The following is a 19,614-nucleotide window of genomic DNA, read 5'->3' on the forward strand; positions in this document are numbered from 1 at the left end:
CATGCATAAGCAGTAACAGATATTATCACAGCTGTCTGGATAACTACCACTGAGAGACACTTCCAGGGTTCAGAGATATTAAAATGTGAGAAAAAAAAAGAATTATTTAATAAAGTAGCTCATCGATGACAAGATGAACATATGAATAATACTGAAAATGAGCTACTCAAAAGTTAAGATGTAACTATTTTGGAGAACTAGAAGGAGGGAATGTGTGTATCTGTCAGTCTATGATGTGGATGGGAGCAGCGGTGTTGAAGAAAAATGAAATTCTCAGTTTTTATGGTGAGAAGAAAATTACTAATTCCTAATCTTGAAAACTCATGATGTACAAGTAAACATATTGAAAGATAATAATATATATTAAATAACGAAAAAGATTGAAAGAGGTTACCTCTGAACAGTAGTTCCAAAGACAGGGGACTCTTTTTTTATTATTATTAAGCAAGGCTTCGAATTATTTGAAATTTTAGGTTACACATATGTAACTTTAATACATATAAAACTTACTTTTGAAATAAAGCAGTGCCCACACAAGGATTGCTAACATAAATTTCCATTCTTAGTAAACTGTATTGAAGTTTGCAAGTCTCATTTGATCTTTAAAAAAATATCTGGGTTCATTTTCTAGTGACAGACAAAAGGCATCAGATATGATATCAAGTATACTGTAGGCTTATTACTCTTATAGTGAACTTAGAAAGAGACTCGTGTTGTTATTGAAAGCGAATTTTTGTATTTTGGTTTAGATATAAATCTCACCCAAAATATACAGAAATGAAAACCTTCTCTCTTTAAATATTTTATTAATGAAGACATTTATAGCTAGAGTTATTTCCACCATACAACACATCTGTATGTTTCTGATCATGACCAGCTAGTCTTTTAACCATTCCCAACACTTTCTCCTTTATGTTGTTTGCAGATCAACCTCTGTGCTTTGTGATTTATTACCTTTTTGTGGATACTCCGCCCTCTGTTTACATCTTAGGTTGGTAGATCAAATTTCTTGGTCAAGACCCACTATCTCCCATTTCATAATTAACCTGAACCCTGTTAATCAGCAACTATCAGGGCAGCATAATTTAATAAGAAAGGCACTGAAACAGGAGCCAGAAGACTTAATTTTTATTCAAGCTGGTCCATCTGAGCATCTTGCCTTTCATATCCTAGTTTTTTCATTTGTTAATGGAAAGGTTTAGAACAGAAGTTTTCTAAGGCATCTTACAGTTATAACATTGTGTGATTCTGGCCATATGCACTTATTTAAATGCTTTATTACCAGGCTAAAACATAACGTGAACTAATTGTGACTTTTTGGTAAAGCTCTGAATACAAATGTGTGCAATGGGTTGACAAGGACTTTAACAAAGAGTTAGATAGACCTCAGTTACTGAGCAAAGAAAATATCTGTGTAAAGAGTACACACAAGTCTGTAGAGGAAGAAACAATATTAACATTGCATTTTATGGCTTGTAATATATGAATAGCATGATAGTCTAGGGATGAATGTGTCTTAATTAGTTGCCACACATTTGTGAGTGAATTGGGCATATATTCTATATTTCTAAATATTGCTTCTAAGCAAATTAACTATTTTAAATATTCGTCCACTGGATGTTATCCTGTGACAACTATCACTGCTTGCTTTACGCATGTGTGCTGTTGCCAGCCAAAGAGAAGCTTACTTTGCAAAATCAGTTGAATAACTACTTTGAGGACATAAATCACCTATACTCTGTTAATTAAAGAATTAGAGACTATCTTAAAAACTCAGACTAAAAAAAAAACAAAAACAAAACAAAACAAAACAAAAAACTCGGACTAGAATATAAAAATGCTCAGAGTATATACGTCATGCACCATCTAAGAAAAATACCCTAAGTTCAGTTTACTGTATTTAATGAAACCAGTAGTAAACATGGCCTTATTGGTCACAAGAATTATGCCAGAGCCAGGCCTTCAAAGACAAAGTGGGCCACCTTGTGATGGTTTTGTGGGTCAGTCCAGGCCGTGTGATCTTTGTGCTACTAGGAAGGAGCTGACCCACGGTTAGAAGACAACTAGTTTTTCCTTTCCCAAGGCTACCAACTCTAGCAAAGACCATTCCACAAAGAAGTCCCAGGTGAAAACATAGATTCATTCCCATTAAAAGGCAAAGTAATGTGGAATGTCAATGCTGTGTTCAAGCAATCACACAGTATTTTATCGTTTAAAGTCCTTAAATCGTACACGGGCCAAGTCCCTTTCTCAATGGTTTTTAACTTTTGATCTACCTTAGAAATACCTGAGGATTTTGTTTTTTCAAATTCATGTACCTAGACCTCATCCCTCAATATTTTGCTCACTCTGTCTACCATCTATATTTTTTTGCAAGCTACACTAAAGCTGGTTCTAATATCAACCAAAGATTGTAAAATACTGTCAATAGGACAATTAAGCCTACTAATGAAACATTTCTGACACAACTGATTTTTTTCTTAAAATTGACTTGAATTCTAGATCATTACTTTATGGTCTTTGGGAGGGACATGTTAGTGACACATGTCCTGTTAGCTTACCATGCCATGGGTCTACTTCTTTTGACAATATTTCAGTGTTTCAAGGAAAATACCTAGTTTCAGCCTACTTACATCACCTTCATTCTTTTTCCTGTTTGGGATTTTACCAAATTATTTATTTTATATTCCTCAAAGTATGGGGAGCAGGAAATCTGTAAGTCTTAGCACATGACATATAAAAAAATAGGTAGTAAATTATGTTGCTACCACTTTTCATGATCTCATTTCCCCTCATTTGTACATAGGATCAATACCCATGATATGTAGTCATCCTCCAAAGATAATGTACAATTTCAGAACCTCACACTTTTGGTCGATTTTTACTCTTCTAACTCCCCTCAAGTCATTTGCTTCCTGGTTCTTATTCTAGTAGACTATGTTAAAGAGTCAGAAGGAAATACAAGTTCCAAGTAGATTTCTTCTCCTTTTCCTCCCTTCTGATTTTGTTTTCTATTATTCAGGACAAAAGGTAATCAGGGCATGAGTGATGGGAGTGGGAGCAAGGAAGCAAAGATCGGAAAGTTTTGACGTACCTTGTTCAGTAGGCAATTTTCTTAAGAAAACCTCCCCCAGTGTGTCTTGGTGAGTCGAATGTTTTTTTGACATGGATGGAAGGCTACAAGATAAAGCTAATTCCACAGGCAGTGAGGAACTGCAAAGTGACTTTAGAACATGGCCGGCCTGACTTGGAACATGCTGCCTTCATGGTGGAGCTACTCAGGAGGGCCCTCCATGGCCTTCTGCTTATCGACCTGAATGTCCTCTTTCTGTGCTCACTTCTGGGCATAGACAGAGCCTTAGACTCCCAGTCCCCAAACCACCTTCACAGACTTTAGCAACCAAAGTCTTTCTTGGGCTAGATTTTATCCCATCTTTTCCTAGATATATTCTTTAATTCACACACACATGCACATACTTTACTTTCCAATGAACATGATGAAGGGGAGAGAAAGAAAGGTGAAGAATCCAAGAGAACAGACAGATCCTGTCTTTTATCTCAAGTCTCTTTGCTTCTATGGTTCATGGGACTTTGGTTTTGGAGTCTCAGCCCAATTTTAACGTTCAAGCTGCCTATTACTGGTAGAAAAGGGGGGGAAAAAAGAGCCGCTTCCCTGTCTCTTTGCCTTAATCTGCTGTTCACGTGGAAGTGTGTGCGGCTGACCCAAACCTCGCTGACATGTCAGCGTGCAGCCGCAGGACGAGGGGTGTTTGATTTATAAATGGAATGTATAATAGGCACGATGCCTTCTGAGCTGAACGTTCATGGAAAATCACATGCCGCTCACATGAGGGACCAAGATCTTTTTTTATTATTTTAATGAATTGAGTTTTTTCAGTGCACCAGGGAGATAAGAAGATACCTGCCAATAACCCTCTGATTGTGTCCTCGGCCAATTGGTGGGCTTGAACACGGGTACTCCTCTCGTCAATTGAGTTTGTGTGTTAAGTCAAGGTTTAGCTTTGGATTTGAAGCTCTCGCTCAAACAAAGCCACAGACGCTCCGACGGTGGAAACCATCACATAATTCTCCTCTTTGTTTCTTTAAAGAGCACGGGGTTGGTAAAAAAATCCATTTTGGGAAGACTCGGTCTGAAGATAATGATAGTGAAGATGAGAAAAGACAGCAGGTTGTAAGTTCTGGCCTAAGTTCGGAAAGAGGAAAAAAAAAAGGTACAAAAGGTAATAAACTACAGCAAGGCCAACAGATCAACCAACATGAGAAAAACCAACAGGTAACAAGGGGCCTCTGGAGCTTCTGAAGAATAGAGATCAGTAGGAAAGCATTTTGAATGAGAAATAAAATGCTCCTTCCTGTCAGGGAGGAAGGGATGTGTATGGTGCTTGAGACATGGGAAAAAAATGCAATTAAAAACCCGATATGAATAAAGATCAGGTGAGGGAGGATGTCACCCTGTGGCCTTTGGAACTGTGTTTCTGCTGCTTCCAAAAATTATTTTTTTTCCTGGAACAAAGGAACAGTGTTGTGGAGAAGTGGGTGCCAGAGACTTTAGAAAAATGAGACACAGCGAAGCGGATAGAGGAGACAAAGACAATTGTGGTCGTATGCAGTAAACCAAGGCAGCTGAGGCCTGAGACAAAAGGTGAAAGTCTGGAGCCAGCAAGATGACTGAACCATGGGAAGGAAGGAGGGAAAGATGATTCACAATAACATTTGAAAGACATTGGCTCGCATATTTATTAGATATTGCATACTGCTTGGCCTTGGGGAACGGCCTTTGTTCAGCGGGCCATTTCCCAGTCGTAAGGCAATAAACAGGAAACAAGCTTGAAAGATGGCCACAGACACTTGGTATGGAGTGTTTGAGAGTGAACCTGAGATAAGGCCATGGCTCCTAGACAGTGATGGGATGGAGGCATTGTCACCCAGGAGGATCATCTCTTTCCACAGTTAGACTCTGAGAAGAGAGGCATGATTAACATGCCATGAAAAGGATTTCTTGTCCTGAGATGAAAGTTTCCACCACACCCTCGGCTGGGCTGATTTTCTTAATATTTCACTTATCCTGGATACAGGCAAGAATAAAAGAATGAGTAAGGTCAACTGTAGGATGACTGAATCTTATGAATCCCTAAGTGATTCTCCTTTGGGGGAACCTCAAGTCGCTATCTGTATCTAAAGATACAGATGTGTATTTCTTGTAAAGACAAGCACATCAGGGGTGATTTTAAGTGAGATTCGTGCTCCATCCATCTCAGGATTTTTTCCAGAAAAAAAGGATAATTTGTAGAAGAGGATCATCATCCTTTGGGACACCATTCTTAAAATGTTAGTGGTATATCCCAAAAATGTGATATCCCTCATGTTCCCTCATTGGGCATGGTAGCTCTACCGGCACGGCATTTTTCTTCTATCATTTGTTCTTAATAAAATGAGTTTTTTCCTGAGCTAGCCAAGGCCCTACTTCTATAACTAGTTAGTCAATGTTTATTCCAGCAATGAAAAATCACTTGTAACTATGGAGTTGTGATGTAAGCATTTATTAGTACAATTCTGCTCCAAGTAAGAAACAAGGGTTTCTAAATATAAATGAAAAAAAAATCCAAAAGTTCATTTCCTATGGAGCTGAGACCCCTGTGCCAAATGGCATAAGAAAGGACATAGAAGAGCGAGAAGTAAACCTGGAGAACAGAATTTTCTGAGACATCCGTGAGCCCCTGAGGCGGCTCACACTGTTAGTGTGCAGGTGGTAGAAAATAAATGTCCTCCCTAATCTTCTGGAGCATTCCATCAGGGACTACATGCACTTACACTAGCCAAGGGAATGGTAAAGGCACTCCAGTGCTGTCCACTTCAGTACTCAAAGCAGCACAGTGTCCGCCATGGAGGCTGGGACACCAGCAGATGTAAGGGTTAGCAGAAACAGGGTGGCAGGGACCCCAGCACCAGGTCAGCCCTCAGCAAAAGCATTGACTTGGTCTTGGAAAGGAAATGCATGTTCAAGATCCCAACACATGCAAAAGTTGTTACCTTATGTCTTCTGCAGAAGGGCCCCAGGATAGCTCCAGAAAAGTTGAAGCCCACAGTCTATTCATTTGCCCGCCTCCATACTGATGAGTAAGTATATTTACAAAGGTCAACTGAAATAGGACCGAGGTGGTTTCTGGATGGTTAGTTCAGCTGATAAACAGAGGTTATTTCTCAATCTTCCCAAATCGGTGATATGGAACTATTGAGTTGCTCCATCACACGTGAAAACAGAAAACAATGATTTCCTGAAAAGAAAAAGCGTAGGGGTATTTGCTTTACACAGAATTCCAAGATCCAAATGCAGAGAAACCGTAATTATACATTATATCTCCATAGCATTCATAGTTTGCAAATATCTTTAACATGTGTAACTCATTTCATAATTAGAGGATGATTATTTGCTTTGACTAGGTAAAATGATTGAGGGCAAAGTCCTCATCTTGTTTGTCTTAATTCTATCATTGCCTAATAGGGAGCAGGGCACACGATAGGCATGCGATTAATGTTGAAAAATGAAAGATATTTACTTTGTTTCAAAAGAGATTCAAATGTTTCATCAATCCATTTAGTCTCTCTGTTTCTTGTGTTAAAAGTAAGGTGTTTGGACTAGATTTGTCCACATTTGCTGCGTAACAAAACAATTCTGGGGCTTTTTAAAATGAACACATTCGCAGGTTCCTACCCAGTCTACACTACCAGAATCTCTAGTTGTGGGTTTGGCAAAAGCAAGTCTGAGAACCAATGCACTAGATGAGCTCCAAAGTTCCTTCCATCTTCAAGATTGTCTGAAATAAAAAAAAACTCCTTTAGAGCTTTTAAGTGTTAGTGTATCAACTCTGGCAAATAGCTGAGTGAGGGGAGGGGTTTTCAAAACTGTCTATTGAAAGGGGAGATGAGGCATCTCTGAAGTGATTAGTGTAAAGCAATAAATAAATAAAAGTGTACTTGATTTACGATACTATTTTATGCACGTTCCAGAAGAACCTATACTGTTGTTATAATTCCTTATATTTGTGATTTGTAGTGTGTTGTCAATGACCTCATCTCATTACGTTGTGTGTCTTATCACAATGATTCCCCACACCCCCATCATGTTTGTCTTCTGAGACCTACACAGATGGGTCAGAGAGGAGAGAATTAAGGGAGGAAAAGCACAGAGAGCAAAGAACAATAGGAGGTAGCATTTCTGACCCTTCTGGTCATTATGGGATTTTTGCATTGTTAGTCAGCTAGCTAATTGCAATTTAGAAAGCTGTAGTTGTCTGTCTTACCTGGATGAGCAACATTTGCCCAGCTGCTTTCTTGCCATGGTGGATAATTAGATGGTGACTTCTGTCCTTCTTGAATAGGCAAATTTGGAATCACATTAGATTGTTTTCACTACAGGGACTCTGCTGGGCCTTCTGGGCAGTTGTGACAGCTATAGGGCAAGATTCAAGACAGGACCTGATAAAGCCACATGGGATGGAAACAACTACTAATGAAGATTTTTGAAAATATACAATCTAAAATGGAAATAGTGCTCTGCTAGTTTCTCTCTCACTCTTTTTTTAAAAATCAATATAGTATGGACCATTTTGGATTTAAGACTGCATTAAATAAAAAATAAAGAAGAGAAATAAGTCATAGCCAAGAATAGAGGAAAAATAGTTTTTATGCCACTAATGGCAAAGTCAGCTAAGTACATTTCTGAGGGGAAATGAAGATTTGGGGGGATGCTCCCAGAGACAGGCAGTTGGACCTTGTCTTAGACAATGGTGGTGCATGAGTGTGCTTTGGGGACAGGAGATGGATAGAGGAGAGGCTATAATTAGTTTTTCTTAAAACCCACAGAGCTAGAAGGGAGGAAGAAAGGGCTACAAAATCATTTTGGCTAAATTTCCCCACCAAAAATTCTCAGTCAGGCAGCCCTGAGGCAACTGAAGTAAGCTCTTTTCTCTTCATTCTCAGTAGATGTGGTTTGAATTGAGCAGCCTTCTGGAAGGCACGGGCTGTGGGAAGGTAGACATGAACCTCCTGCAGGTCTGGAGGAGATAGCCATGGGGCCGAGTGGTTGGAGAGGGAGCCACAGATGGGTGAGAGAAATGAATGGCCTCCTGGAGCCCACTCAGAACATTTGTGGAGAAGAAACTCAGATTCATGAAACAAATTGTGGGTTGTATTAGCACACACTCAATTACGACTCCATGAAAATATCAATATCTACACTAGCCTCCCAAAAAGAGGGATTTAGGATGGTAGGCAAATTTTCTTTTTGGGCAGGGGGGCACGGGGGATTTAAAAATTGAAATTCTTTTTAAAAAGAGCATTAGCAACCAATGTATCAGGGAGCTAATTCATTCAGCAAATATTGATTGGGAACCTATTCTGTACCCGTCATTCTTCTAGTGTCTAGCAGTGGAAAAGATCCCTGGGTTCTCTGTATCTGGACTATAACACTAGCTTCTTCTCCCAGGTGGGTCCTCAGCCTCGACCGCAGAGAGCCTTGAGGCACACACTGCCACCAGACTGAGGCTCACAGAACTGTGCACAGCCTACTTCTTGCAATCTTCCTCACAGGGTATAGGAATTGGGTCTGAGCGAATTAAAGACATACCAACAAGTTGTTTTTATAGATCCATCTTTATTTTCAGACTGGCTTTGGAAAAAGTCATCCTTTCCAATGCAAATTAGCTTGTTTACCTTCAGGAGATAAAAATAGTCATAAGCCTCCCCCTTAGACATCACTTTGAATTACTAATGAGCTTCCATGCCCTGGCATTAATGCTTTAGTTTCCCTCATGCAGTGCGATCACGCTGGGAAGTGTACTTCTCCTCCCATAACATCAGGGACAGACAGAGATCATGCTAAATACAAAGTCGCATGGGATCCAAACTGAAGGGACTCTGAAGAGTTTATTATCTGCACCAGTCTACACACACACACACACACACACACACACACACACACATTTTCCTTGACATAAACATAAGACTTTAGTGCCTGGGATAAAGATTTTGATTCCCTATGTAAATTTTACAGTTTTGGAAAACCCAAAGTGTGACAAACATTAAGACAAAGCATGACATTAAAAAAAAATATGCTAGGGCTACATCTGCAATAGTTCTCCCCATGTTTAAACCATCCGTGTCAAATTCAGGTGGAGGGGTTAATTATAGTGTACATTCCCAGACCTGTTCCAGACCTGAGGCATCAATAGCTGGTGGTGGTTGGGGGAGTGGGGTGTTCCAAACAATCTTCAATTTCAACAAACAGGTGGAAAATTCTTTTTTTTAATTTATTTATTTATGATAGTCACACACACACACAAGAGAGAGAGAGAGAGAGAGAGAGAGAGAGAGGCAGAGACACAGGCAGAGGGAGAAGCAGGCTCCATGCACTGGGAGCCCGATGTGGGATTCGATCCCGGGTCTCCAGGTTCGCGCCCTGGGCCAAAGGCAGGCGCCAAACCGCTGCGCCACCCAGGGATCCCCACAGGTGGAAAATTCTGATGCACACTACACTTTGTGATCTAACTTTTTAGGGCGTTGGACAACATGCTCTGATACTTGTGTTTCCATTTGAAAGGCTGGTATCATCAGCCAAGAGGCAGTGTACCTTCTGGTGCTGCTTTTGAGGCTGGCCCTTGACCTCAAAGATGCTGTTTGTTGGAAAACCGCAGTTAACTTGGTTTGCAGGGTGGCAATTGGGGGATGCTTAGTATTTTCCCAAGGTCTAGGGATCTTATATATTTGTGAGGTGAATAAGAATTTAGACTACTGCTATCCTAGGGTAAGCCTGCATGAGCGGTTGTCTGTCCTGCTCTTCAGAGCTGCAGGGTTTAGGCTGGGAGGGTCATTGCTTGATTGGCTCTGTTGGCCACATAGTCAATTCCTAGCTAAACAGGCTTTTGTCCTTTCTGAGCATCAAACTAAAATCTCCAAATGTTGTTTCTTACAATTTTATTTTATTGATTTTATTTTAAATACTTTATTTATTTATTCAAGAGAGAGTCAGAAAGAGAGGCAGAGATATAGGCCGAGGGAGAAGCAGGACCCTGGGATCACACCCTGAGCCAGAGGCAGACGCTCAACCACTGAGCCACCCAGGCGTCCCATGTGTCATACAATTTTAGATCCAAGTTTTATTTGAAGTGATTTAAAAGTCTCTATAGAGCATTATAAGTCTGAAGTAAGATTTCTGAAGGTGTGGTGTTATAATCACTCCACCGAATTCTTATTTTGAATAAGCCAGTCAGCACTGGCATTTATACACCGGAAGACAGCTTGCAAACTTAACTTTTGTGACCGATGACATCCATTCATCCACCGCTGAGGCTGCTGATCAGCATCCAGGACAGGATCCTTCCCAGGTTCCCTTCCGTACCGCTTCTCTCTTCTTGTTGCCCTTTCTTGGGATTCTCTTGTTCATTCTTATTCTTTGTACTTTCTGATTTGCAAATCCTTTCCTTTTAAATTTTATTTTAAAATTTATTTTCAATTGCAGTATAGTTGACATACAATGTTCTATTCCTTTCAGGTGTTTGACACCCGATCTTCTCTTCCTACCTCCTCCCTAAAGAGAGGAACACAAATGAGAGAAACAGACTAAATGTTACCTTAGAGTAGTCTCCCCAGGGACCACTCTTCCCAGATCATTATATTTGATTGATGAGCATGATGATGATGATGGTGATGATGGTATATGTTTATTATCCCATTGTGCCTGGCTAATGTCACAGAAGCTTCCCTTTAAATATCATAGATTGGGTTCAGTTTTCTAGCACTGGGACTCCACTAGCCCAAATGACAGCGATAGGTCAGTGTTAATTATTCTTCTCCCAATGTGCAGAACATATTTTATTACAGATGAGGGGGGAGAAGTGGTACAATGAATGTAAGACAATATAGCCCTTGTTGATTTTAAGCTTATAATAAAATTGGTTAGCAAATATATACTATGTATATATTAATCTATAGGTATATTAATATTTAAAATATGTGTACTATATATTTGATATATATACTAATATACTAACTAGTAGATATAGTAATATCTTACCTTTACATCTTTAGACAGCTTGATAGAAAACTAGAAGAAAAATGCACTGAAGAACATTTGTGAGTGAGTGTGTATAAAGGCAATCTCTGTAAATAACAATGGTGTGAAGGAAAAAATCAAAGGAATAGTTTACATCATTTAGATTCAAGGGATTAGCTTAATTAAATAAATTAGCCTATTAATATTATAGCATCGTAGAACAAAGTACTCAATAAATATTTGATGACTGACTTACTAAAAAGTTTGTTTTTGTTTTCCCATTAAAATGTGTGAATAAACAAAGCTAAAAATATATTGCTCTCCATGTAGGAAAGCCTTGGGTCACTAAAAATTAATCTGCTTCAAATATTTCCACAAGTTATCAGCTACTCTTTAAGGACTCAAGGGATTGTTGACATTAACCAGGATTTCCGGGAAATCAAGATTTGATTCAAATTGAGAGATGTAAGATTTTATGAACCCAAAGATTTAAAAAGCATTAAAATAAATGTTGACTAATCCCTTAGGGAAATCAGCGTAGGATCAGATTATGTTCCTATGATAAATCAGAAATTCTCAAGAAAATAAATAAAACATCATGCACATATTCAAATATGCATTTTGTCTAGAAAATATAAAGAACAATACATTTATGTTGATATTTTGTAATACTTGAAATTCCTGTTGGCAAAATTTATTCTATTTTATTTAAATATGCTATCGTAGAATAATGCCATGAACACATTGAACGCTTTGTTGTTTGTTTAGGGGGGAAATAATGCTTACATCTGAAAATATATGATCACACAATGATACAGTTGCCAGGATCTCTGTAAACTGTGTAGTGAAACCCCTTCCCTTCACACAAGGGCAAACAAGGCTCAGAGGGGGACAGGTCCTATTCTAGGTCGTACCCATGGTTCTCAGCAGAGATGGTCTAAGAGCAAGGTCCATAATTTATATCTTCTCTAGAATTACCTCTTTGACAGATGGTTCCTCAAATAGGAGAAGCAACCAGCTGAGATGCCTCTTGAAAATCTTCCTGATTATTTTAAGCCACTTTGTGCTAAAAATGAAGAGAAGAGGAAGAATTAATTCCTTGCCATAGAAAGGACCAAATGTTCATTGAAGCCTGATGGAGTTAAGGGGGAAGAAAATAAGACCACATCTAGGGGTCTGTTTAGCTGCCAACTGACCCCAAAGTAATAGTAATGCTAACTAAGATGTATTGACTGTTTATTATGTGCTAAGGACCATGTGCTAAAAGCATTTTAAATAACTTTTATTTCATTGACTTTTGAGAAACATTATCTCATTCAATACTCCCAATAACATTATAAAATAATTACAAGTTGGGGAAATGGGTTCAGACAGGGTTAGTATAACTTGCTTATAGTTTTACAGCTGGTAAGCCACGGCTTAAAACAAGGCAGTCTGACTCCGGATCCTTAACCAGGCTTTTAAGCTTTATATTATGTCTGACAAAAGAGGTAAATTTGCTATTTGACACCAAGGGCAGTCCTGGGTAGAACTGATGATGATGATGACAGCTCATATAGACATCTCTTGGATTCAGTAAAAATCTGCATCAAAACTATGTCTAAGACCAATACACCATTTCTATTCAACCCTGAAATGAAGAAGTCCCACCCCACACATTATAACACCCCCTACCCCTTCTTTTTGGTTTGGTGATACAATATCGAGATTTCCTTTGTTGGATAATTGGTTTTTTACTGAAATCTAAAGTTGGAGTACTTTTCAATCTGTGGAAAATGATATAATGTAATGCTGTGATTCTCAATCTCCTGTCAGAGCTGCTTAGCACTCTTAAAAATTATTGAGGACTTGGGACACTTCGGTGACTCAGTGGTTGAGTGTCTGCCTTTGTCTCATGTGTGATCCAGGATCCTGGGATTGAGTCCCGCATCAGCCCTCCCTGCAGGGAGCCTGCTTCTCCCTCTGTCTATGTCTCTGCCTCTCTGTGTCTCTCATGAATAAATAAATTTAAAAAAATTTAAAAAATTATTGAAGACTCCAAAGAGCTTTTGTTTATGTGGGTTATTTCTTTTTTAATTAATTAATTAATTTGTTTGTTTTTTATTGGAGTTCGATTTGCCAACATATAGTATAACACCCAGTGCTCATCCCAACAAGTGCCTCCCTCAGTGCCCATCACCCAGTAACCCCATCCCCCTGCCCCACTACCCCTTGTTCATTTCTATGTGGGTTGTTTCTATGAATATTTACCATTTTAGAAATTAAAACTGATGAAATTTTAAAGTACAAGTCTATTAGCTGTCAGAGTGCTGCCATCAGCACACGTCATGTAGCTTCTGGAAAACTGGACTGTATACTCATGAAAGAATGAAATTAAGAAAAGTCAAATCTTAATATGAAAATAGTTTTGGCCTCAGAGATGCTCAATACCGTGATGAGAATGAATCACTACTATCACAATTCCAGTTGTGGCTCTCCACCGACTAGGAGTTAGTTTCATCTTAAATGTCTTTAACAGTGCCTTTCTCGTAGATTTGGTGTTAGTATTCAGTGAAATAATATCTATAAATACAATCCGGAGTTCCAAGGAAGCACTCAGTAACTGGTAGCCATTATTAACATGGGTTGTGTATCTGACTGAGAAGTCCTAGGCCAGCAGGGAGCAGGGGTTATCTGTACCCAGAGAGTGTTACATCATCAGTCCTAAAAGTATCCAACTCACCTGTTCTATCCCCATAATTTCCCCCATTTCTGAGTAAAGTAATATCATTTTAATTAAAATGACAGTTTTTGAAAATGAATGTGACTGGCAGAGATAGAAGAGAATCACTTTTTAATACTTTTATAATTTCTGAGCATTTTTTAAAGATTTTTATTTATTTATTCATAGAGACACACAGAGGGAAAGAGGCAGAGACACAGGCAGAAGGAGAAGCAGGCTCCATGCAGGGAGCCCGACGTGGGACTCGATCCCAGGCCTCCAGGATCACACCCCAGGCTGCAGGCGGCGCTAAACCACGCCACAGGGGCTGCCCATTTCTGAGCATTTTGATTAAAGAGAAAGATCAACATATTTTATTCATATCATGAAATTTTCATTAAAAAGAATAAAATCTATTTTTACAGAACACTGTATGCTAGAAAGATGGTACTTGTCCAAAGGAAAAATTCAGCTCAAGACTATTACAACAAGTATGACTTTAGTTTGTATCTGTGGTATCAAAGCAGATTTTCAAGTATAAGCTAATGGCCTATTTATTTTAGGACCTATTTTATGCACTAACATTCCAATGAAGTAGAGAGCCAGGAATCTGTGAGACCTGATTTTATTTGATAGTTTACAAATAGCAACTGTCTATGATGGAGGGTATATTTTGTAAGAAAATGCCTTGAAAATACAATGGGAAAAGTTGCATAGGTATACATTTCATCTTGGGTCTATGTATAGCTAGAGTAATACAAAATTACCTGAAATTGAGATCTCCAAGAGCTCCTTTTCTCTCATTCTTGCTTGGACAAGGTGAGCGCTTCATTAATTTAGTCACCAAAGAGCTACCTCTCAGACATATTAGGATTTAAGTGTCCACAGAGATCTGTAACTGAATCGGAGGGAAGAGATTAGAGTCACCAAAGAATAGTTTATTATTTATTTATTTATTTATTTATTTATTTATTTATTTTTAAGAAAGAAAACAAGTGACAAATTGAAAGACATCTGAAACTTGTTCACCAAACCCATTTCTGTGGTGTGTCTACTAAGCTTCCTACTTCTATGGAGTTCATCCACTGTCACTAAGAGTTAGTTAGCATCTGTCAGACTCGGGAACATCTGCTCCATGAGCATGGAGAGGTCTCCCTGTTCTCAGAGGGCTTCAGGATCAAAGGTCACTTGATTCCAGTGATTTAAACATTCATATTCCAACTCGCATGGACAAACCTTGAGGACATGATGCTAAGTGAAATAAGTCAGTCACAGATGGATAAATACAGGATCCCATTTCTGCGAGATATCGAAAATAGTCAAATTCATAGATTCAAAGAGCAAAGTGATGGTTGTCAGAGACTGGAGGGGGATTGAGGGTTGCTAATCAATGGGCATAAAGTTCAGCAAGATGAGTAGGTTCTACAGATCTGCTCTCCCACATTGTACCTGTGGTTAGCAGTAGTGTGTGGTACACTTAAAAGTTTGTTAAGGGAGGAAAGGTGCCTTGACAGCTCAGTCTGTAGAGAGCATGATTCTTGATCTCTGGATAGGAAGTTCTAGCCTCACGTTGGGTGTAGAGATTACTTAAAAATGAAATCCTAAAAAGAATTCTGTTAAGAGAGTCAGCTATGTTTATTAAAATAAAATAAAATAAAATATAAAATAAAATAAAATAAAAGTAAATTACTCCTTTCTCTGAACATTCCAGGTAAATATGCTGTCACTCAGCCTAGTCAGACCCAAGCGATGCAGTTGCAGGGCTTCCTCTTAGATCTGTGATCAGTTATGAGCAACCCAGAAAGACTCCAGCTAGTCTCCCTGCTATGTGTTCCCCAAGTTAAGGGGTGTTTCAAGGAGCAGTTTAAGTAAAAACCCCAACTAGTGGTGGATTATTGCAGTAGGATCTGTGTGTGGGATGTTAGAGGACATCTTGTAAACCTTAAAACCAAACAGCAATGTTTGTTCTTATTCTACTTGTTTTTGGGGAAATCTGCAATAGCAGGAAAAACCAGATTATAGGCCAACAATGAAGAAGAGTCAATAACTGAGCTACTTCAGGCGCGGAGCCCAAATCGCCTCCTGCCAGGTGCTCCAGATGTTTCCTCTCGCCTTGGCTCATCTCTTCCATTTTATCTGTGTTGTGCTCTTGCCAGTTTCTTCTACCTCACCGCACACTTCTCCCACCCCCAACCAATACCCTCTGTGATGTCTTTAAACAAGTCAGTGGCTAGGAATTGAGAAAGGATGTGTTGACAAAAGCACTCACTCTACTCCAAGCAGTGTCGACTTCTCCACACGTGTCAAAACACATCCTTATCTGTTCTCAACTCACTGAGTGATATTTCCATGCCATCTCCAGGAGGTGTTTGTGTGCCCATGTCAATGATCTTTCTGAAGCCATGGAGTGAAAAAAAAGAATTTTTCCCAGAGGACAGAAGATTATTTGTGTTGGAGCCAACCAAGTATTTTGCAGGCTCCAGTATTGTTGCTTTATCCCACGATGAGCGGATGTTAGCTTCTTGTGATACATAAGGAAGAAAAGTACAATGTTCTCACCTTCCTGATGTCATCTCCGATTGTTATTTTGGTTGTACTTCTAAATAATAGGATTTCTGGCATAAAGATTTATCTCAGGATTCAGCACAGTTGTGTTCTCAGAGCAAGGGCCCTGATGATGATGGATTTATACAGGTGGTGATTCTCTGACTAATTTGCTCTGAATGAAATGAATACTTGGGAAAACCAGAATGCATGCCCAAGATTTTACAGCCTAACTACAAATACAACAGGAAATATAGTGCAAAAAATAATATTATTTTTCACCTCTGTCACCACGGACTTTTCACGTGTCATCTAAATTAATTGAACTAGATGTTGACAACTCAGTTATACTTTTTTTTCTGCTTCACACAGAAATTGCAAGACCTCGTAGTACCTTTTGTTGTTTCCTTCTGCTAATGTGGATGATTTCAAACAGTCTCCATGTCACTGGAAATAGTGACTATTTTTATGGCCTCCCCCTGTGTGCCGCATGAATGTGCATGCTAATTTTTCATTCTCAACATCAAGGCAAGGAGGGAGGTGAGGGCACTGTTGGGGTCTGTCTCAGTCAGCTCAAGTTGCCATAACAAATACTACAGGCTTGGGGTGGGGGGAGGGGGGTTACACAACAGATACTTATTTCTCACAGTTCTGGAGGCTGGAAGTCTGGTACCCCTCAGGGTTCGTCTTTCCTTGGCTTGTAGATACCCACTTTCTGGCTGTGTTCTCATGGCCTCTCCTCTGTGCCCAGACATCCCTGGTATCTCCTCCTCTTCTTTTAAGAACAATAGTTGACCGGTACCTGGGTGGCTCAGTGGTTGAGTGTCTGCCTTCGGTTCAGGTCATGATCACCGGGTCTTGGGATCGAGTTCCACATCAGGTTCCTTGCGAGGAGTCTGCTTCTCCCTCTGCCTGTGTCTCTGGCTCTCTCTGGATCTCTCATGAATAAATAAATAAAATCTTAAAAAAAAAAGAACAATAGTCAAGTTGGATTATGGCCTCATCATCAGAACCTCATTCAACCTTATTTTCCTCCTTTAAAGGCCAAATATAGTACACTGGAGGTTAGGGCTTCATCATAGGCATTTTAGAAGGACACAATTCAGTCTATAATAGGGTCTTTTCCCTCTAGTTTTATTGAGGTATAACTGACATATAACATTGTGCAAGCTTGAGGTATACAATGTAATGATTTGATACATGTATATATTGCAAAATAATTACAGTTGTCCAGTTAACATCTGTCACCTCACATAGTGACATATTTTTTTCTCATGATGATAACTTTTTAATAAAGTTTGAGAGAGAGTGAGTGAGCGAGGGGAAGGGCAGAGGGAAAGAGTCTTCAAGCAGATTCTCCACTAAGTGCAGAGGGGAGTCTTAAATTTTAAAAGTCTAAAATCTTAGGGGCAGCCCGGGTGGCTCAGTGGTTTAATACTGCCTGTGGCCCAGGATCGAGTCCCACATTGGGCTCCCTGCAGGGAGCCTGCTTCTCCCTCTGCCTGTGTCTCTGCCTCTCTCTCTGTGTGTCTCTTGAATAAATAAATACAATCTTAAAAAAATCTAAAATCTTAAAAATTCTCATCACAAGGGGCACCAGAGTGGCTCAATCTCACAACCTTGAGGTCATGACCTGAACTGAGACCAAGAGTTGATGCTTAACTTATTGAGTCACCCAGGCACCCCTTGTGATGAGAATTTTTAAGATTTTCCCCCTTAGCAACTTTGAAATCTGCAACATGGTATTATAGCCTATTGTCAGTTATCAAGCTGTACATTACACCCCCTGAAAAAATTAATCTTACAGTTTGTACTTTTTGACCACCTTTGCCAATTTCTTCTACTCTCTACATCTGGCAATCTTTGGTGTGTTCTCTGTTTTCATGAGTTCAGTTTTTTTCAGATTCCACATGTAGGTGAGATCGTAGTTTTTTTCTTTTTCTGTCTGACTTATTTCACTTAACATAATGCAGGGCCTTTGATAGCAATTCATTATTATACAGAAAGAAAAATATGTTTGTAGGGTACTGACATTGGTAGAAGAAGAGGGGAAAATGCTGATTACATGAGGCTGGGAGCAGGTAACTAACTGAAATTTTAGGTATGGAAAATAGGAATTAAGAAACTGCTATTTCCCTTCTGTCAAGACAGGTGGCCTAGAACACCTACCTTTGTGAAATGGGGGCCTCTGGGCCCAGGCAGCAAGGCCAAGTCATTGCAAACCAAGGCCAAAGCAAAAAGTAGCTCTGCCCATCACTTGGGGTGTGAGGACCTGGGTTTGTTGAAATTGATAGTTGCAACTTGGGGCATCTGGTGCATGTGGTGATTAGCCACTGTCTGAAGGCTTTGGGGCGCCAACTTGACCATGTTTGTTAGATGTTATTATTCCTTTCTGACTATCTGCATAAAACTTAAGCTCTGTCAAAGATTTCTTTTAAATAAAAATGCCTTATTTCATAGTTTGTGACCAATTTGATGGGGTGGAACAGAGAGGTTGATGTTTATAAGAAGACTCCCTCTTCCTTTTCGTATTTTTCCTTTACACTCACACCACTATCGCACTCACACTTCTGACACCAGATGTGTGGGATTCCCCCCCATACCAAGAAACAATTCTGAGAGGACAGCTGGGGGTTCTACAATTTTTTTTAAAAGCTTGCTGAAAATGAAAGCAGTGCAAGGAACATGAACATTGGAATCATATCTCAGCCTGTCATTTGCTGAGTTACCTGGATGACTTGCCTAACCATCCTTGGTGAAAATTTTTTGACAGTTTCTACATCTGCAGTAGTTGTACTAAATGGGAAAAAAATGTAACTCTCAAAAAGGACTTAATAAATGCATATTATCTACTAACATGTGCTAGGTACTAGTAAAAAAATTGTTTTTCAGTTTTACAATTACATAAACATAACATGAATTGATACGACATTAAAAAAATTGCACTTTAGAGGCACCTGAGTGGTTCCATCAGTTAGGCATCTGACTCTTGGTTTTGGCTCAGGTCATGATCTGAGGGCTGGGAGATCAAGCGCCTGCTCAGACACCAGGTTCCAAGCTCAGAAATGAGTCTGCTTGAGAATTTCTCTCCCTCTGCCCCTCCCCTGCTTTCTCTTTCTCTCTCTCTTTTTTAAAAATTTTATTTATTTATTCATGAGACACACACACACGCACACACACAGAGGCAGAGACACAGGCAGAGGGAGAAGCAGGCTCCATGCAGGGAGCCTGACATGGGACTCGATCCTGGGACTCCAGGATTATGCCCTGGGTCGAAGGCAGGCGCTAAACTGCTGAG

This window comes from Nyctereutes procyonoides, unplaced genomic scaffold, assembly GCF_905146905.1.
Source record: "Nyctereutes procyonoides isolate TBG_1078 unplaced genomic scaffold, NYPRO_anot_genome, whole genome shotgun sequence".
NCBI lineage: Eukaryota > Metazoa > Chordata > Mammalia > Carnivora > Canidae > Nyctereutes > Nyctereutes procyonoides.